We start from the raw sequence: 22422 nt of genomic DNA, 5'->3' as shown, positions 1-22422 counted from the left end.
TAGGGTTGGATGTTGATGAGAGAACTTCAGCATTTTCCAGAAGGTCCAACTGTTGTCGGGGTTGTCCGCAGGGTTATTGAGGCAGGCCACATGGCACATACACCACTGCACGTATTGGGTCATTCAGGGCTAGTTTGCATTTATCTTATTTTTGGTAGAGCGTGCTTTTGTGTTACGGAATGCAGAGGGAAGGAGAAAATTAGCCGGCTATTTTTGAAAAAGCAGGAAAAACGGCACAGAAAGAAAAAGCTTCTGCAATTACAGGCGGTGGAGCTTTACCGTCAGGGGAGAACAGCTCTGACAGACATTAATGCTGGAGGGGAGAAGGGCATGGATACTAGTGTATTGCTTATCATACTGGACATAATCAAAGAATGGATAGAAAATGATTTTAGGACTCCTGGACCTGGGAATTCAACAGGGCAAGTAAGTCCCAAGGATGTGATTCCTTTCCTTCAGAAGCTTTTCCAAGTTGACAAGCATAACACAAGCGTTTCTGTCCTGGAAGAATGGGAAGGAAAATATTTGAAGCTACTGTATTGCTTATGTTCTGACACAACGACTTGTTTGAGAAATGTTTTATGCATCAACTGCATAAGAACGACATGAAAATAGATCGGATTCAGATGTAGCTGCAAATGCTGCATGGCTGATGACAAAGTTGGAAATCGTAACAACAAATTTGAAGGCTTTGCTTAAGCTTGTAAGTGGGCGAGTCCTACTTGTGCTTGATTGCAAACGATCCTTTTGGCAACCACTTCAGTCAATGCTGGAAAAGAGAACGGCGGAGCTCGACCTGGTATGAGGAGGAGCTACATTGGGAGGGAGGAGGAAGAGATTTTTGGTGTGGTATGAGAGGGCTGTGGCTGTGGACAGAGAGTCCAAGGTCCTAAATAATGAAAGTCATTTGTCGATTGGCTGCGGAGTGCTGAGGCTGAGTCTATCAAAGGGTCTAGCTAAAGAAGTTGCTACTAAGAAGGTGTACATTGCAAAAGCTGTTCAAGCTGAAAATTCCCAGAAGCTTTAACTTGGAGCTGTAGCAAAATTTTGTGCTTCTGGTACTCCGAATGTTTGCAAGGAAATTGCACTTGTTCTGAAAGTTCTGTATGATTGTGATTCCTGTGGAGAAAAAGAAATAGCATCTGGACCAACTAGGATCAGAATGGGCAGGTTGCATCACAAGGGAGAGTGCTGAAAGGAGGATTTTTGAAGCTGCATTGATCTCACTCATTGTTCTCTTAACGATCTCATCCGGAATAATGTCAACAATCAATGTCTGAACTATCTCAAAACCATAGTTGTACATTGCCTTCTCAAGCTCATCAACTACGGATTTTGCCACTTCATTCTTCTGCTCAAATACATCATCCAGATTCATCTTTGGCATAGTAGTCCTCACAACATCGAATACATAGACTTGAATCTGTTCGCGTGGATTAGTTAGCATGGATAAGGTTCCAACAACATAGCTCCTAAAACACGAGTCCACACAATGACACCTAGGTTCAAGAATTGATTCAAACTGTACCCATCGTTCCTTGACACCAAGAGTGGCCTAATCAACTTCCATACATCCACATATTTTACCCATATAAAGAATTCTTGGTGCTGTTTGTATTGGCAGCACAAATAGACAGAAACACACACACACACACAGAGAGAGAGAGAGAGAGAGAGAGAGAGAGAGTCTGATAGAGGATTTCAAACTAGCAGACTATTTTACACCCCGACTTATGCATTCAATTGCTTGAAAAGAGTTCTGCCATAGGAGACTGTAGAGAAGGTTAAGGGCATGTCTATTACATTTGAAGGACTGGATACAAGTGTTCTTCTAGACATGAAGATTGGGTTCAGAATTCTCAAAAACTACGTGAGGTTGTGGATTTGAACATAGACAATAATTACCTGTCTGAATCAAAAGATCATATTGTCACAACAGAGTTCAGCTCTTCTAATGTAAAAGAGGGAGTTGCTAAGCTAGAAAGTTGTTTGTCCCATTAGTCTTCTGAAGAATTTTTGGAATGTAAACATGAACTATGTGGAGGTTACCACTGTAAGCTAACTTGGCTTTCTATTCGTCTTCAGTTATTGGCAGAAATAAAAACAGAGACTTGACATCATTTTCTCATCTTGCTTATTCGTATGATTGATCTTCTATCCTGAAATTAGTCAAGGTCCGCTGTGGTCGCGACTTTGCTTTCGAAAACCCTTCTACATCTTTGGTGAACCCAATGTGAAAGAGTCGCATTAAAAAAATTTCAAGATGGGAGATACTTCAGCATCAATTTTAGCCTCTTCTACGATTCCTGCTTTGTCCTCTACTTCAGCTTCATCATCGACTTCTGCTTTAAGTACTTCTGCAGATGATTTAAAGCAGATTTTGCAGAATATGTCTATGTATATACATCTTCAAAATCAGCAGACACAATTGTATATGCAGCAACAACAGCAGTTACATCAACAATAGTTGTCTCAACAAAGGCAACTATATTCGGAGCAAGAGAACGCAATCAGCACAACTAAGGCGATTGAAGCAGTTGAGAATGAAAAGAAGCTATTTGATGGCCAAAATGTATCGGCTTATTTGAAGACATATGAGATCAAGATGGGATTTTTTGGAGTACCAACAGGACTTATGAGTAAATATTTTCTTCACCTTGTCACACCTGCCTTGAGGGTAAAAGTGACTGATCTTTTCCTTCAAAATTTCCATTGGCAAGATTTAAAGAAGGCCCTAAAAGAGAACTATTTTCTTGAGGACTTTGGGATGGCTACACGGCGATCATTTCGAGAGTGGGTCTACATGCCAAACAAAGGCCTAGCTGCTTCAAAATTGATACGAGAATTTGAAGAGAGGTATAGTCAGCTTGATGCTATTGAACAAAGAGCATTGGATGTTGAAAAATTTGAGCTTTTCTTGCAAGCTGCAGATCCTACTCTTCAGAAAGAATTAGGAGAGCTTCTTGAGGATCGCACGAAGCCTATGGGTCTTAAAACAGATTGGCAAGATGCCCAGGATGCAGTCTAGACTTTGACCAAGAGGCGGATATGGAAGACCCGCCTACAGAATGGATTCATGGCACCGACGCCGTCTTCTGATCCTATGTCTGCTTCTACCCCTGTTATTTCTTCTCTTCCTCAACTAGTTACTTGGCCTATGCCAATGCCTACTATTTCTAATCCTCCTGTTCCTCCTGTTCCAAGACCGATGCCAACTCCTTCTGCTCCAAAATCATCCGCTCCTTTGGTTCCTTCCTCTCTTAATGACATAATCAAAGGCATAATGGATTTGACATTGGAGTCAGTTAAAGCAAAATTGGTGGGAAAATTGAAAGAGCAGTTTGCTTTGACTGCGCCAACTATTTCTTCTAGTGCTCCTAGTGCACCTAGGAGTGCTCCTAGTGCACCTAGGAGAGATCGAATATGTATTTGGTGTGATAGTATGGATCATCAGCATTGCAGGGATTGTGAATCTTTTCAAGATGCAAGGAGGAAGAATTTGGTATTTTTGCGACAAGATGGCAAGATCTGGTTGACTGAAAAAGGAGCTCTGCTTGCTACCAATTTTGGGAAAGGTGGAATGAAGAAATTAGTAGATGACATGGCTGCGCGTACTTCCTATGTGGCAACTAGAGAAGATGCTTCTGCATATGGTGTCTAGATTGAGAAAGGTGCAGAGAGTCAGTCAGCATTATGGACCTATGCTATAGAGACTACAAACAAGGGGGGAATTCAGTAGACTGTTTTGACTAATGCAAGTTCTAGCATCAGATCTGAGACAGGTTGGGATTCGCCTGTTGACACGTACATTATTTATGCCTACTTGGCTAAGTCTCAGGGAGCAGATGTACTTGTTGAGGAGAAGCGTAAGAGAGATGAAGAGAATCCAAATGCAGCTAAAAAGATTAGAGGGGGTGAGTTTGTTACCCCACCTACTGCAGGGCCATCTTCGAGCCCAGGGCTAGAACAACAAATGGAAGATGCTCAAAAGAAAGAAAAGAGGCAGGAACCTAGACAAAGAAAGCAGCCAAGATTTAGATTAATGTCCGATACTGAGACATCTACGGACATGAAGAAAATCTTTAATGACAAGATACTTAGCAATGAGGTGACTTTTACTATTTCTGAGGTTTTGGGCATCTTGAAAAGAGAGTTTCAAGATCAATTCCAAGAAGTCCTAAAGAGAAAAAGACATACATTGCCTACTACTGATACACAGGGAGTTTTGATTGGGGAGTTAGATGAGGATGAGGATGAGGTTATGGTTGAGAATGCTTCTGTTTTTCCGCAGACAGAGAAGAGAGTTTAGCCTATGCATTATGCTGAAACTGATGAGCCTATCTTGGTACCGCGTAATCATTTTTCGCGGAGCCATTGGGCTAGGGCAACTACAAAAACAATGGTAAAAATTGGAGAGAAAAAAGTGCCTTATGTTGCTTTGGTGGATCATGGTTCAGAGATTAATCTCATAGTTCGTGGAGTTTATGAAAGTAATAGATGGCCTATGGATGCAGAGCATGGGTGGCGTATGAGAGCCGCCAACAACACTACAGGTGATTTGTATGCTGCATGTCCCAGTGTCAGGATTTCTATTGGAGATGTAGAGGAGAATTTCCATTTCTTTGTGTAGGATTCATGCTCTTACCCCATAATCCTAGGACAGCCATTCATCACAAAGATGCTCATGGAGAGGAAAGTGATGGATGATGGATCTTCTTATGCACGGATTCACAGTAAAGATGATATGAGAGCAGTCCAATTTATGATTGTGTGTGTAAACCATGCTAGAAACAGGGATACTCTTCAAGATGCACCTTTGCCCACCGTGAGGGATTCAGGTTTTCATTAGGTACTGCTGTCCCACGAGACGACGGTGGTATAGAGCAGAGGAGATTGGAGTTCTCGCCTCCTGGCAATAGTGTTTTCTCCTCCAATTTTGTTGGAATTTCAGCAAACAGTTCGATGAGTTATCAGAAGATTTCTAAGTTGCCTAGAGCTGCCAGGCAGTACATATGCAAGAAGGAGAAAGATTTGAAAAATGTAGGTATTTTAGAGGATGATGAGTATATAGATGGGATGTATGATAGTATGGTTTGTGCATATACAATGATAAAGATGGAAAATATGCTAAAAGCTGATATGCAGAGTTGTCACAGTAATGTATCAGTGCAGTCCCTAGACATGTTTCATGAAATTTCAGATTTTATGTCACAGATAGAGTCAGAGGCTGAGGTGACTCAGCAAAAAGTGTTGAGTGCTGAAGAAATTCAGCAAACAAAGTTTCCGACTGATTATGATCAGCCTACAGAGACACGGAGGGCTGAAAACTTTCAGAGCCAACAGAGTTTATTGTTGAAATATTTCAGCATCCAGAATTTAGGGTTGTTCCTATGCAGTCCATAGAGCAGAGGGCTAAGGATATTCAGCCAAACCAGAGGGCAGAATTGCTGATTTATAGCATGATTTGAGTAGTGCAGAGGATCATAATGGAGCTAGGGTTGACACGAAATACAAGACTGTAGATAAGAAGGTGAACACGGTAGCTGGACCGCTTCCACCTGATAGTGATCAGTAAATAGAGAGGGTTACCAAGCAGCAAATTTTGAGGAATCCAGAGCATATAGGCCATAAATTTTCAACAGAGACTCTTGCTGAATCAAAAATTGAAAATGGTGATTTCTTACTACCCTCAGAGAAGCAATGCTTTCAAGATATGCTTGAGTGACATGGAAGGAGGTTTGCTTTCTTCTCGCATGAGATTGGATGTGTGAATCCGGATATTGTTGCCCCTATGGTAATCTTTAATATTCTCCATATTCCATGGAACCTCCAACCTATTCCAGTGCCTAGGGCACACCTGCCAAAGCTAGTTGACTTGTTGAATGAGAAAATCAGGATGGGAATCCTAGAGCCGTCATCTACACCATACTCAAATAGGTGGTTTACGGTTCCAAAGAAAAATGGTACTCTCTTATGTATACAGGACATGTAGCCAGTAAATAGAGTTACTATCAGGAATGTTGGTATAGGTCCGAAGCATTTGCTGGACATGCCATCTATTCTTTAGGTGACTTGTATTCGGGATATGATCAGTTTCAGCTGGCCTTGGAAAGCAGGGACATAACCACAATGAGAACTCCTATTGGGCTTGTCAGGATGTGTATCTTGCCTCAAGGTGCCACTAATTTTGTTGTGCATATGATGAATGCCATGCATAAGGTCCTTTGTGAGTACATACCTCAGCTTACCATACCTTTCTTGGATGATGTGCCCATTAAGGGGTGTGCAGAAGAAGAGAAGAATGAGAGTCTAAATGAGCAGAGATGCAAATACTTTGTGGCTGATCATATTTCAACTTGTGAAAAGATTTTGGCCAGGTTAGAAGAAGTGAACTTAACACTATCAGGGCAGAAATCTGTTTTTGGAGTAAATGAGGTTGTCATTGTTGGACATATGTGTGGGTATTATGGCAGGAAACCTTCACCTGAAAAGGTGGATGCTATAGGAAAGATTATGGAGTATTTTTCTACCACTTCAGAGGTGCGGAGATTTATTGGAGCCTGTGTGTTTTACATGATTTGGATACCCCATTTTGCACACATAGCAGATTGTTTATATTAGCTTCTTCGAAAGGGGCAGAAATTTTATTGGGATGAGAGCCACACTAGAGCCATGCAAAAATTGAAGAAGTTATTGCAAATTTCTCCTACTTTTAGGAAAACGGATTATAATTGCGGAAGGCCTATTGTATTGACAGTTGATACTAGTCCAATTGGCATAGGTTGGGCTGTGGGTCAAGATGATGCAGATGGAAACAATTACGCTATTCGGTTTGGGGAAAAAGTCCTAAATGAGAGATAGAGGAGGTATCCGCAAATCAAGAGGGAATTACCGAGAAATGTTATGGCTCTCAAATGTGACAAAGAGTACTTTATTGGAGCCCCAGTTGTGGTAGAGACAGATTGCTTGCCATTGATAGGTATGATTATGAGTTGCTCTACTATGAATATAGCTATGCTGAGATGGATTGCATACATCAAATCATTAAATCTAGAATTTAAACATATAGCAGGGAAGGATAATCCAGTGGCGGATATGCTGTCTAGAGCCAGATATGATGATGAGGAGACACTACTTGCAAAAGAGGATGATACAAAAATTTCAGCCACTATGGTTAATCATGTTTGTTATGTCTATGATATTGTGGCTTTCATAGAAGAACTTTATGTTGGAGATTGGTTGTAGATTGGCAAGTACCTTAGTACACTAAGAAAATGAGATGAATGGATAGATGAAGAGTTCAAGAAGATCTGAAGAAAATCCTATGGTTATTTTCTCAAGGACGGATTTATTTGGAAGCACCCGAAGAAAAGAAATGGATTACCCTTGCGGGTTGTCTGCAATAAAGAGACCCAGTTACAGGTGATGAGAGAGTTTCATGAGAGTACTTGGGCTGGTCATAGAGGAGTGTGGGCTACTTATGAGAAAATCAAGGAAAAATATTTGTGGAAAGGCATGTACAAAGATGTTTCTTGCTTTGTAGAGACTTGCAGAGACTGTCAAATGTATTCTGTAGTGGGTCATCGAGATGAGCTTCATCTGACCTATCCGCTATGCATTCATTATAAGTAGGTAGTTGACTTGCTTACTATGCCTATGGGTCTATGGCAGATGAGGTATTTTTTTTTTCTAGAGAGGATCTTACCAATCATGTTGAGGGCAGACCTTTGAGACCTGTCTGAATCAAAAGATCATATTGTCACAACAGAGTTCAGCTCTTCTGATGTAAAAGAGGGAGTTGTTAAGCTAGAAAGTTGTTTGTCTCATCAGTCTTCTGAAGAATTGTTGGAATGTAAACATGAACGTTGTGGAGGTTGCCACTGTAAGCTAATTTGGCTTTCTATTCGTCTTCAGTTATTGGCAAAAATAAAAACAGAGACTTGATATCATTTTCTCATCTTGCTTATTCGTATGATTGATCTTCTATCCTGAAATTAGTCAAGGTCCTCTGTGGTCACGACTTTGCTTTCGAAAACCCTTCTATAAGGCGAAGATGTTCAATTTTTTTGTCTCATGTTTTTGGGAAAGGAGAAAGGATTTGGGTCTAGGTAAGGTCAATCCTTTAGAATGAAGGTTGGAAGGAAGAATTTGACCTATATCTTATAAAAGTACAATGCATGATATTATGAATGTCAAAGATTCTCAAACATGAATACACATTGTCAAGGTGCTTGAGTGAGTGATGGCCAACATTGAGATGACACAACATTGTGTATCTTATAGCAAACTTGAGGAAAGATAGTTAAGCTATAAATGGCTTTGTATTGCCATATGTTTTCAAATGTGGAAGTTAGTATGTGCATGTTATGTATGCATGCTTACATGAAGACATTCAAATATTTTAATTTTTGGAAAAACAAGAACTTTTGGGTCTACTAGTCTCATTATTTAACTATAAAAATCTCAAATCTTTAGCTTGACAAGTTTGGAAGAATAGAATTTATACTATATTTTACCAAAATTAAATGTATGATCTTAAAATTCTCCAAGTTTCTTAAACCTAAATACTCAAAGTGATGTATTTACTCTCATGGCCAAAGCTAACGTCAAAAAGTTTAGCTCAATACATGATCTTAAAAGCACATGGTCAAGCTAAGGCCACAAAGTCTTATAAGTTATTGAAAATCCCAAATGTATAAAGGAAGGTCTCGCTAAGTCTAAGTCTAGTAATTGACCTGACCAAGTGACAAAAAAGGCTTACAAAAGCTCAATAATAGAGAAACAATTAGAGTATTCTTGCAAGAAATATTATAAGTATAGAAAAAATAATCATTCTAGGAATCATAATTTCCCCACTTTATCTAAAACACTCTTATTTTTAAACCACGACTATCCAAGGGTGGTAGTAGTGATAGAATATGGAGATCATTTGGTGGCAAATTATTCATAAGTCAAAACTAGGCACATAAGAAGATGTCCAACTGAAGTAGATCCCAACATTAAAAACCTACCTAATTTTGAATATAAACTAATATCAAAGCACAAGTACAAGTAAAAGAAAAAGTACCATAATGACTACAAGGTATGGTTGCATTTCACACCGTACCCATGGGTATGTGTTAAAATGAAGCAAAAGATAACAAAGGGAATGATATTCAACAAAAAAAATTAATGAATTACGAATACAAGAAACACATTATATGCATTATTATTTCAACTCAATAATTTGCAGATTTACTATGGTCCACTAGAAGGGTCAAGAATTAGACCAAAACAAGTGCATAAATGTAGAATGAACACGATACATGAAAATATATGAAAGGATTGTGCTTGATATTTACAGACCAACCATAAAGAGTATTAATAAGAACCAATGTAAACATTGCTATGCTACAAGTGTCAAAGGCACAACCCGCTGTCGTGATATTATGAGGACACAGTGTGAAAAATTATGGAATGTGTCATCATCCAACTTCTTTATTGATCTAGAGAGTCAATGTGATCTAAGCCATTAGTACTAGTGTGAGTTGCATGGATTATCCAAAAATATTAGACTTTTGGATAATTTTAGCCTATTTCTTATATTATTCATTGTAAAAAGCCAAAAAAGTTAGAAAAATGCTTTAGATTAGGATGGCATGCAAAAAGCTAGTTGCTTTTTTAGCAAATTATGGGATTTTCATAAGAGGGACAGATTGACGAAATTGTGTGCGTCGCTATCACTGTAAACAGGCTAAGAACTATAGATTGAGCTGAAAGAAGAAGAAAGAGTGATCAGTGAGATCCGTGAACAAGTGTCCTAACATTTTACCCCCCTTTCGAAGCCATCAGAGCCATCAGATTTGGGTTTCAAGTAGCAGAGAATGAGCTATAATTTTGATTCACATTTTGTTCTACGAAGAAGCTCCAGGAGATCTAATGCCTGGAGATAACTTCTGAGTAGTGCAAAGATTCTATGTTCTTTCAATAAATATTGATTCAATTCATTGTGCTTTGTTTTTGTAGTGTTTACCTTGTGTATTATCTATCTTCTCTTCCATCTCCTATCTCTACTTCCTTCTACTTCTGATAATCCCTGATGGATTCGACCTTTTGACAAAAACCCCTCCGGCATTGGTGAACCCGACGTGAAAGGTCATCAGAAGAAGGAAAGACAAGATGGGAGAATCTTCGAATACATGCTCCAGTGATGTTTTGCAACAGTTGGTGCAAAATATGAATATGCTTATGCAGGTACAACAACAACAACAGGTGATGCAAGCTTCAGCTCAAACAGCAAGTGTTGTGATGAATGATTTGCAAGCAGTTGAGCGTGAGGTGAAGTTATTCAATGGCAGGAATGTATCTGCATATGTACATACCTATGCTCAAAAGATAGAATTCTTTGGGGTGGCTCAATCTGCATGGAGCCGGTATTTTATATGTGTTACTGTTCATGAACTAAAGCACCAATTACTAAATTATACTTGCAGGATGCTGACTAGGTAGCCTTCAAGAAGACACTCACATTGAGGACACTAGTTTGATTATGCGCAAGACTTTTCAAGAGTGGGTTTTACAACCCAATAAGGGTCTTGTGGCTACAGAATTGTTAAGAGAATTTGGAAGTAAATTTGAGCAGTTGGATCTTGCAGAACAACAAGCTCTTGCAAGTCAAAAATTTGAATTGTTTCTACAAGCAACTGATCCTGAGCTTCAAGAGAAGCTTGATGATTTGATGGAGGATTAGACTATAGAGATAGGTTTGAGAATAGAGTGGAGACATGTCAAGGAAGCTAAAACTGCACTTGTGCGGAAGCATAGAAGAAGAGAAAAATTGCATGTCTCTAGCTTGCCCATTGTTACGGGCAAGACACTTGAAGTATCCAATAAGCCACCTACTTCTGTGGCTAACCCTATGGCTGTACCTGCTATTGATCCCTGTGTTAGGAAAGATGTCTTAGATGAGTTGGTCAAAGACATGCGGGATCTTCAATTGAAGGTTGCAAAATTGGATGAAAAAGGACAAGAGAAAAGGGGATAGGCAACAGCCCCTAAGTCTGGAAAAAGATGTATGTGGTGTGAGAGTTTGGAGCACGAGAGAAAGGATTGTGCTACCTATCAGGAGGCCTTGGCACGACAACTCATCTTCTGGAAAGATGGCAAGATCCATCCACAAGAAACGGGATTGCCTCTTGCTTTGAATTTTGAAAAGGGAGGTATGCAAAAGTTGTTGGAAGACTTGGCTGTCTGAAATGCTTATGCGGCAGTACATGCTTCTACTTTTGGTCTACAGTTAGATAGAATGCATGGCCAAGTGATGGTTGGGGTCCAAAGGCTAAAATATGGACACATGCTTTACATGCAGCTGAAAAGAGAAAGGACACCGATAGTGAAATGTCTCATGCAAGGCAAGACATTCATGGCATAATTGGTTAGGAATCACCAACAGATGCATATTCAGTGTATGCATATTTAGTAAAGGTACAAAACACAGATGTACTTGTGGAAGAAAAATGAAAAAGATATGAAGATATTGTAGGGACATCTAAAAGAATGACAAAAAGAAGTGTGGATCAGCCTAAAGCTACAAATCAGCCACCTCTTGAGCATGTTATGAAAGAGGTTAGTCAGGAGAAAAAATAGGATAACAAACAAGAGGGCAAAAAGAAGGGCAAGCAACCAGGATATAAGTTGCAATCTGACATTGAGACACCCAAAGATCTTAAGAAGGTTCTTAAAGAACGGATCTTAAACAGTGGGTGGAATTTACCTTGGGAGAGGTGCTTGGCATTGCCAAGTGAGAATTTCATGATGAAATCATTGACATAACTAAAAGGAAGCATCAGTTTCTTAGTGATACCACTAGTCCATTGCTGCAATTTGAAGAGAAATTTGGTTTGTTGGGTATTCGAGCTGAATATGAGCATGAAGTAAGTACAGGATTGTCTATGCAAGATGCTACTAATCAGTGGACAGCATGTGGAAAAGAGAAGAAAGTGGCTGAAAATGCATTGTCTTGTAGCAATATGCATGGTGGAGTAAGGCAAGTGCAACAATATGGAGAAGAGACTCTAGGATTTATTCCTCGAAGTCACTACACAAGAAATCATTGGGCTAGAGCTACCACTGAAACGGTAGTGAAAATAGGGGAGCGTGAAACTCCTTGTGTTGCTTTACTTGACCACGGGTCTAAGATAAATGTCTTTGAGCGTGGATTGCATGAAAATGGTGCATGGCCTTTAGACACTGATCATGGTTGGCAAATGAGGGCTGCAAGATAATTCCTCATATGCAGTGATTTTGGGACAGCCCTATATTACAAATGTGCATATGGAAACAAAGGTGCTTGATAATGGTTCTTCTTATGCAAGAGTAAGAAGCAAGGATGGGAGAAAAGCAGTCCAATTTCTTACTGTTTGTATTAATCATCCTAGAAATCGGGATACGCTTCAAAGACCTAGATTTTCATTAAGCATTGCTGTAATGTGGGGCTACAATAGTGCTATTCAGAGGGTGTACTCGTCTCTTGATGAAATGAAGCATGTATTTACTATTAGTAACTCTCAGTTTATAGCAAATAGTTCATGTTGTCTTAAGCCTATGGAAGTTATGTGCAGGGCTGAATGCATATCTATGAAACAGGCGACTAAGGAATTGAGAATATTGTAACTGTTAGCTGAAAATGAAGGCATTTCAAGCATGTTTTATGGGCTGAATATTAATGATACTATGGCTGAAATTTTGGCAACTATACATGCAAAAAATGAGGCTAAAAACAGAGTTTTGTAAATATGTTCTTTGGACATGTATGATGTTATAGCATTGTTTGCTCAACACGAAGGATTACAATGGGTTGAAGCACTTGTGGAAACAAAATATAAGAGAGTTAACAAAAAGGTGAAACCAATTGCTTTGCCACTTCCACAAAAGAGTGAGGGTATGTATGAAAAAGTGTCAAGGTAGCCAAGCTTACGGGATCCTAATGATATAGGTCATCAATTTACATTTGAAACATTACAGGAATTGAAAGTTGGTGCAGAAGGGTTTCTTTTGCTTGCTCACTACAAGATATAGACCTTATAGCGACGTTTAAAGCGACGAAAATACAAACAACAAAATTTGCCCCCGTCGTCGCAAAAAGCGTCGTTATTGACGACGCCATGGAATCGTCGCTATTAGCGTCGCTATATGCGTCGCAAATGCGACGCAAATAGCGACGCATATAGCGACGGTTATGTAGAATTTGCGACGCTGATAGCGACGACAATAGCGACGCCTGCAGTAAATTTGCGACGCAAATAGCGACGGTAACAGAGGAAAAAAAATTTTTGTGCCCCTGCAAGCTGCCCTGCCACATATAGCACTGTGTGCTGTATGAGAGCCATACAAAATAGTTTCTGCACTGCTGCATACAAAGCGTTTGCAAACAAAAAGAATCTATACTGAAATCATAAAACTGATAGATGAAATAAATACATGATATCGCATAAAATGCGATTGGTACAATCATAAAACAATATCACTAATACATAGAAAATGTCTACATAGATCGGGCGACTAAAAACTAAAGGTATGTGAGCGCTAAGGATCCGAGGGCGAGCTACAAATCGTCGTCCCCTGAAAGCTCGTCCCTCTGCAAAGGAGCATCAAACGGATTCTGCAGAAAAAGAAACAACATATCAATCCACCATACAATAATGCATTCAAATATCTCATGGTAACTACGGACATGAAAGATGAGAGACTTACTGCGCCGCCGCGTCTGTACAATCGGTCGATCAATGATCTGAGACCGTGCCTCTCTGCATATTGAGTCTCAAGGCCTTGCGGATCGCGATTTGTAATGGAGTGCTGCAAAGAAAACAAAATGCTAACTGTTAGAAATATGATTGTCAGTACAAATAATATCTCAAAAAAACAAATAAGCAAAACAAAAGAGAAACTTACAAAGTCCTCCAAATATGTCCTGTGGCCGCCACTCCCAAGATGATGTACCGATCCGGCCTCGATTCGTGCCCTCGCCGCCTCCCGCTGCTGACTCCAACGTCCTGGCGAATTTGTAGCCTCCTCCCTCAGTCGGCGCCAGTCCTCTGCATCTAACCACTCGGGCTTTGGAGCCCCACTCTTGATTGCCTTGCGTGCGTCGGATCGTCTATGTGACATGTATGCACACATGCAATCCATCATCTAGCCCATAGAGAATCTATCCACTGCGGCTGGCACCGGGAACTCCTCATGCAAGGATGCTACTATGTACTCCTTGCTCCCCTCCGGTATATTCCTCCAATGATCCAGGACGTTGTGCCGAAAAACTTGTTGGCACAACTCCCTCATGCGAGCTATCACCCTCCTCCCCTCATCATTCATGATGATAGCTCCTGACCTGCCATCCACTAGGTATCCATAATCCCTAGGAGTGTGCCTCGTATGGGCCCTCTCCCATCTCCGTCCACGCTCCTGGGCATATCCAGGAGACCCCTGAACATCCGGTGTACCGACGGGGGTACCCTCTCCCGGAGTGCCACTGAAAGGGGTGCCACCAGAGGGGGTGCCACCAAAAGGAGTGCCACCAGAGGGGGTGCCACCAAAAGGAGTGCCACCAGAGGGGGTGCCACCAAAAGGAGTGCCACCAAAAGGCGTGACATCTGCCGACGGCTGCGCAAAAGCCGGAGTAACTGGAGTGGACGTCCCCACAGGTGTGACAAATCCTGGAGGTGACCGAGCTCTAGCTGAACGACGAGACGGAGACACCGCGTCCGTGTCTCCACAGCAGCACCCCCCTGATCCTCCTGCAGTCGCAGTCCCTCCCTCTGGCCCAAGTCGCGAGCGTCGAGATCGTCTGCTCGAAGCTGAAGCATCTGATCGCACTGAAGCTGATCTAGCAGAGCGCCCTGACGAAGAACGAGACAGCTCCTGATCTGCTATCTCTCTGAATCTCGCGAGCTGATCTGGAGACATACGTGCCATCATCTCCTGAAACTCCTCATCGCTCATCCCTCGACTCATCCTGAAAATAAAGATACCTGCAGAGATAAAAAATAATGTTAGAATAATCAATTGAAACTATACAAAGCGCATTAATATAAATCATTTTTGAAAAATCCATCTTAAAATGCATATCTTATCTACCTTTATGGAAGATCTAAACAACGAATTGAGTAATACAATTCTCCAAGAATGAAGTATTCTATGGTCCCATGTTAATCTCCTGACATAACTCTGCATACACTGGAAGGTCGATAGACATGTCACCACAAAAGAACGAGTCTGCCTCATTCTCAAAAAATTCTACGACTTCTGTATTTCCATCATTGTTAGCCGATGCGGTCTCCAAGCTTGCGGTGGCCTCCACCCCTTGTAATTTCGATCCCTCTATTTGCATATATTCTTCATCTATGCCTGGAACATCGCTTTGATCGTATACTCTCGCACCTCTAGGAGTTGAAGGTATAACATACCACTATCGAGGTTGTCGGGGATTTGGATAGAAGATTACATGTTCACAAACACTTACAAACCGTCTTCAAACCATTGTGACATAAAGCATGTCGTATTACAATTAGCAAGCAAATGACTAGAAGATTACCTGTTCACAATGTGCCGGCAACACAAAGGTGTCGCGCAAATCCGTCCATTTTTTTTCGGAATCTATTTCGAGAAATCCAGATGGACCTCGTCGAACCGTTGCGCCAGCTCCTCCAAGTACCACTTTGAACCACTGCACATCGAATATTATCATGGAGAAGCTACGGTAATCCACCGTAATAATACTTTGCAAATTCCCAAAATACTCCATCTCATCCACAACCGTGTTCGGATCCGTTGCTCGTCGCCGGCTCTCTTGCTCAAACCTTGCCATGACACCACAGTCCATTGTGGAGCGCATTTTGTCAATACGCTCCACCCGAAAATGCCGTCCGCGCGACCACGCTGCACTATATATTTTGTACTGCACATTGAAACACTCAAATTAGATGTAGCAAACAAATTCAGATACGACACATTCTAAACCCCTCATTACCTTTGGACTACATCCCCTCGAGAACTCCCACTCCTCCATTGAGACCTCTGCCCCTTCGCTGGATGCTGCGATCAAGGCTCCATGCAACCATCGTGTTGACATAAACCGCGCCATCTCCTCCATGCCTTCGGGATATCGAATCGGTCGGTGACGCGTACTGCGTCGGAATTCAGCTCGCGCTTCCTCTCGATCTTGCCTTGCAATCTGGTACTTGGCGAGCCACGTCTCCATGGAGGCATGGTGCAACATACAAAAGCGATTCACTTTCTCTTCCATTGAGGCATCCATTCTTTTTTCTACCCCATTTCCAACCACCACATCTCCAGTCAGCCTGTCATCGTCCTTGAGCGTCCATAGCATTTCATTGTCTGGTTCCACCGTTGGTAGCCATTGTGAGATATGCACTAATGCCTCTGACACCAACCAACCCTCCGCCATGCTACCTTCCGGACGAGCTGGTTGTCGCACAAAGCCTTTCAGGGTTTTCATGAAGCGCTCCAGGAAGAACATCCATCGCGTATGGACAGGTCCGGCAATCTCCACTTCGTCCACAAGATGCACAAGAAGGTGAACTTGTATCGTGAGCATGCTAGTGGGCAGGTATTTCTCAAAGAGACAGACCATCTCAACTGCTCCCCGCCTTGCGGATTCAATAGAGGACGTCTTAATCTCTTTCTGTGAGATCCATTGCACCAAAGTTGACAGCTTGTAAATGGCCCCGCGAATTTCTGGAGTTAGGCATCCCGCGATCGCGATCGGTAGGACAAACTGCCACAAATGAGAAAGCATTAAGAATAATGGTCACTTTTCAAATTTCAAAATGTCCACGCTAATTAAAATCCATTCTGTTCACAAACCTGATATATCTTATGCCAATCATGGGATTTTAGCCCAGACATTTGGTCATCTTTAGAAAATGCGGACCTGAGAGAACGCATCATACCCGTCGGAGTGCGGATAGACTTGATTACTTGCTTCACAATGCGCTCTTCTTTGGTAGACAAAACCCAGGGAGCGCGAGGAAGCTGCACTCCCCCTTCAGCACTCGACTGCGGCCAAAGCTCCTCCATCTTACCTACCTCCTTTAAATCCATTCGTGACCCTATAGTGTCTCTCTTTCCTGTGATGTGGTCCCATAGCAAGCTGCCAACATTTTTGAAAATATGCATGGGATCCAACAAGTGGTTGACCTGTAAGTGGGTCCAATATGGCAACTCGTAGAAAACTGAGAACCGTCGCATTCCATTTGGATGTGATTCCGGGTTTACCATTTTCAGCTCGTACCAGCTTGCAGCGTTCATACGTGCTGGAGGTCGTCCAAGAAAACCTTCCCTGAGTTCATGATCCTCCGGCAAGAAAGTGGCGTGTCCTTGATATACCATCTTCTTCATGGTTCGTGACCTTCGGGAGTCTAACTGTGGCCCACACAATGGACATGCATGATAACCTGAGGTAACGAGACCTGCAAGGCGATCCACGACCTAGTGAATACTTGATTGAATGAAATAAAATATAGATATTACCGGCGTGCACAAAGGTCTGCTCACCTGAGCACTCTCCCAATCCTGGAAAGTCATGCATCGTCCACATGAGAATGGCTCGAATGTTGGCTGACCGCCGACCATCGCGCCTGCTCATATCTTGCACCGTGACCCCCTCCTCCCACAAAATCTTAAGCTCATCGACTAATGGACGAAGATACACGTCCATATTTTTTACTTTGTAGCGGCCCGGGACGAGCAAGCTAAGGATGAGATGTCCTTTCTTCGTAGAAAGCCATGGAGGAATGTTGTAGTTGACAAGCACTATATGCCACACACTGTAAGAAGTCGAGCGCAGACCGAATGGGTTCACACCATCCATGGCGAGACCGAGCCGAAGATTCCTTGGCTCTCGCGCAAAGCCTGGGAAGGTAGAGTCAATGTGGCTCCATGCGCGCGAATCTGCTGATATTCGTTGCACTCCATCCGTAGACCTATTCTGCACATGCCACGTTGTCAAGCTTGCCATGGCAGACGTGCGAAACATGTGGTTTATGCGGGGGATGAGCGGAAAGTGTCTGAGGACTTTTTGAGGGATGGTCTGCCCTTGCAAGTCCTGTCGATACCTGTGAGCACCACACTTTGGACATGTCTCCATAGTCTCGTATTCATCTCGAAACAATATGCAGTCGTTGATACATGCATGGATGTTATTGTAGTCCATGCCAAGCTTCCGTAAAACATGTCGTGCATCATCACGAGACTCAGGCATGGTGTTTGCAGGTGGCAATATATGATATTTCAATAACCTGAAAACATCATAAAACACCTTGAAAAATCCATCCATATTTACAATAATACTGTTTAAAAAAAAAACAATGAAGTCTATATGCAAGGTACCTGAATAACTCAGTCACACTCGTATCGCTCCAACCGTATTTCGCTTGCACACTTAAGAGTGCAAGCAATGTCTTCAACCGAGATACTCGGCACCCATCATATAATGGTATGGATGCTTCCTCTCTAAGCGGGTCAGATGTCTCAACATCCATGGGAATCAATGCATCGATCATTGCCTCCATCTCAGGCTCCAAGATTGTAGGCAAGTCGGGAAGGTTGTCTGTCTCCTCTGGCATTGACGATATAGATGGGCCTTGCGAGTGGTCTATTGGCTCCTGCCATCCATCCATCTCACGTCCACGAACTCTTCTAATTGGCCGCAAAGGGTGCACTCCCCCTTGGGTCGAGACATCACCCCCCTGGACACAAAATTTTCCAACAAGACCCAATCTTATTGTGTATGGTTTTCAATTAGCTTGAGAGTACAATGCATGAAAAATGCTAACTTGAAAATACCGTTTGCTGAAAATCTGCAATCGCCTGATCAATAATCTCAGGTTGAAACTCGCCAAATCGTCGTACGTGTTCTATAGACAATCGGTGTTTTCGTCTAATTGCCAACTTGCATTGAGAGCAAGGACATGGGACACGCTGATTAAGATACGACTCGCGGTCTTGAACAATAGGACCTTCTTCGTTTGCCATCTTATCTACATTACAGCAAACGAGGCTTAAATGGATAGCTTTTTGGAGATGTACGTCAACTTGCAAGTTGACCATAAACCTTGCATTGTATATAGTAGTCGAGAGATTTTCCGATGTTATATCTCGGCCTTGTATCATGCTCAACGATTTGTTTGTCCCGGTAGATAATTTTTTGTTATATCTCGGCTTTGAGTATAAGTAATCCATTTTAAAATTAATGCGCGCGATCTATGAAATTTTACAACTATAGAAATAAAATTTATTTCAATCAATTCTACTCATAGTCATAAGACCTGAGAGAAATTATCCTATACTCAATTTAAGGGATCTCCACTTCTATAACAATAATTTTGGGTTAATTTTGATGAAGTACGTGGCCGTATGCAAAGCACATTGCATACCATTATCGATACGTATATTATCTTAAATTTCATTCCCTTCCCTCTCCCTCTCCCTCTCCCTCTCTTTCTCTCACCCTCTCCCTCTCCCTCACCCTCTCGTTCTCTTTCTCTCCCTCCCTCATTTCCTTCCTCCTCCTCCCTCTCCCTCTCCCTCCCTCTTTCTCCCTCTTTCTCCCTCTCCCTCTCCCTCGCTCCCTCGCTCCCTCTCCCTCCCCCTCCCTCTTTCTCTCCCTCTCTCATTTCCTTCCCCTCCCCCTCCCTCTCCCTCTCCCTCTCCCTCTCTTTTTCTCCCTCTCCCTCTCTATCTCTCTTTCTCTCTCATTTCCTAAACAAGCAAAAAATAAAGTGATTTAAACATCCTCCAAGCAAAAGGGAGAGGGAGAGATACAATGCACTCTCCCTCTCTTTCTCTTTATATCCCTCTCTCATTTCCTTCCCCTTCCTATCCCTCTCACTCTCTTTCTCTCTCATTTCCTCTCCTAAACAAGCAAAAAATAAAGTGATTCAAACATTAAACAAGCAAAAGGGAGAGGGAGGGAGAGAGAGAATGCACTCTCCCTCCTTCTCCCTCTCTTTTTCTTTCTCTCCCTCTCCTATTTCCTCCCCCTCCCTCTCCCTCTCCCTCTATTTCTCTTTCTCTTTCTTTCCCTTTCCCTCTCCCTCTCCCTCTCTTTCTCTCTTACTCTCTCGTTTCCTCTCCTAAACAAGCAAAGAAGAAAGTAATTTAAACATTAAACAAGCAAAAGGGAGAGAGAGAGAGAGAGAATTCACTCTCCCTCTCCCTCTCTTTCTCTCCCTCTCTCTCCCTCTCCCTCTCCTTCTCTTTCTTTTCCTCTCCTAAATAAACAAAAGAGAACGATTTAAACCTTCAACAAGTAAAAGAAAGAGAGAGGGAGACTCACCAATGAGATATGGCGAGCGTGGGCGGCTTCTCTTTGCAACGAGGGCTCCTCCTCTCCTTCGCGAACAACGACGGTGGCGGTGGCGGTGGCGGCGGCGGCGGCAACAAGTCTCTTCCTCCTCTTCTTTCACAAAGCCTTGGCTCTCTCCCTCGCTCTCGCTCTCAAAAGGCGAAGAAAACAAAATGAAAACGGCGCTCTGGTTTCGGCCGCGCTTTTTTTCCCTGCGGCGTCGCTATTTGCGTCGCTATTTGCGTCGCAAATGCGACGCAAATAGCGACGCATATAGCGACGCAAATAGCGACGCCAATAGCGACGCCGATAAACGCCGTCGCTAATCGGCGTCGCTATTGCCCCAGTCCCTTGTAGTGGCTGAGAGAGACGGTGTATGCGGATGTTGGCTAGACATGGAAAGGCATTTGCATTTCAACCAAGTGAAATAGGTTGTGTGGATCCAAATGTTGTCTCTCCTATGGTCATATTTACGATGCCACATGTACCATGGAACTTGAGGCCTATTTCAGTGCCTAAACTTGCCAAAGCTAATGGATTTGCTAAATGAAAAGATTCGTATGAAGATCTTGGAGCCTTCTTCAGCCCCATACTCAAATCATTGGTTTACAATGCCCAAAAATAATGGCGCTTTGATATTTATTCAAGACATGCAACCGATCAATAAAGTAACCATAAGAAATGTGGGTGCAGGTCCTGTAGTTGATGAATTTGTAGAGGCTTTTGCAAGCAGAGCGATCTATTCTTTGGGTCATCTTTACTCGAGTTATGATCAGTTTCAACTTGCAATTGAAAACAGGGATATCACAACCATGAAGACTCCCTTGGGGTTAGTACGAATGTGTACTCTCCCACAGGGAGCAACAAAATCAGTGGCACACATGACAAATGTTATGAATAGGGTACTCAGGGATTTTATACCACAATTGACTATGCCCTTCTTGGATGATTTCCCAATCAAAGGGTGTACAGTGGATGAAAAGAATGAAGAGATGGACGCACATGGATGCCGACAGTTTGTTGCAAACCATATTGTGGATTGTGAGAGGATTTCGACACATCTAGAAGAGGTGCATTTAACTCTTTCTAAACAAAAGTCTGTCTTTGGAGTTGAAGAGGTTTTGATTGTTGGGCATATGCGTGGGCCTTATGGGCAAAGGCCATCACCAACAAAAATAGATGGAATTCATAGAATGCATGATGTGTGCACGAATGTATCAGAGGTGCCTAGATTCTTGGGTGCATGTGTATTCTATTTGATATGGATTCCTCACTTTGCACACGTAGCCGATGCTCTTTATCAGCTTCTAAGGAAAGGTCAGAAGTTTCATTGGGAAAGAAAGCATCACAAAGCAATGAAGAAATTGAAGCAACTCTTAAAATCTGATCCTACATTGAGAAAGGTTGACTATTCACATGGAAAGCCTATCATTGTTACTGTTGATACAAGCCCAATCGGGATTGGATGGTAAATTGGGCAAGATGATGAGGAAGGGCAAAGATATCCAATTCACTTTGGTGCTAAAGTATTGATTGAACGACATATAAGATATCCACAGGTTAAAAGAGAATTATGGGGAATTGTGACAGCCCTTAAATGTGATAAGAAGTATTTTATGGGTGCTCATGTAGTCATTGAGACCAATTGTTTGCCGGTATTGGGTATGATTACTAATTGTGCTACTCCAGACATTGCTATGCTTCGATGGATTGCATACATCAAATCTTTGAACCCTGAATTTCAGCATATTGCAGGAAGAAATAACCGAGTGGCAGACATGTTATCTCGAGCACATTATGAGAATGAAGATGGGATGATGGATGAGGAGGAAGAAGATGACTTTCTTATGGCTGAAAATGATTTTGCAAGAGTGAATTTAGCAATGCAAGGTATTACTACAGCATTAACAGAAGCTTGGACAACAAAGAGGAGACACTTTAGATGTTTTATATCTTGTGTAGAAGTATTTTTGAAAGACAAATATGCAGGAGAGTGGCTGAGAGTTGGTCAATACCTCAGTACATTAACAAAGAGAGATGAATGGTCAAATGAGGAGTTTAAGAAAATCAAGAGGAAAGAG

General features: G+C 42.1%; 1 long non-coding RNA gene across 1 annotated transcript; it reads right to left on the bottom strand.

Moving 5' to 3' along the window:
* Nucleotides 1-13596: 13596 nt before the first annotated feature.
* LOC148038621 (uncharacterized) lies at nt 13597-14119 on the bottom strand. The gene is made up of 3 exons (XR_015690440.1): nt 13930-14119; nt 13732-13833; nt 13597-13639 (listed from the first exon to the last, which is right to left on the bottom strand). It is a non-coding gene; the product is annotated as an uncharacterized LOC148038621 (long non-coding RNA).
* Between the last annotated feature and the right edge of the window lie 8303 nt (nt 14120-22422).

Source organism: Lygodium microphyllum, chromosome 3 (assembly GCF_053477565.2).
Source record: "Lygodium microphyllum isolate KBCC chromosome 3, Lygodium_microphyllum_v1.1.10, whole genome shotgun sequence".
In the NCBI taxonomy this organism is placed as follows: domain Eukaryota; kingdom Viridiplantae; phylum Streptophyta; class Polypodiopsida; order Schizaeales; family Lygodiaceae; genus Lygodium; species Lygodium microphyllum.
Note: the sequence above shows the minus strand (reverse complement) of the source record. Positions and strands in the feature narration are given on the sequence as shown.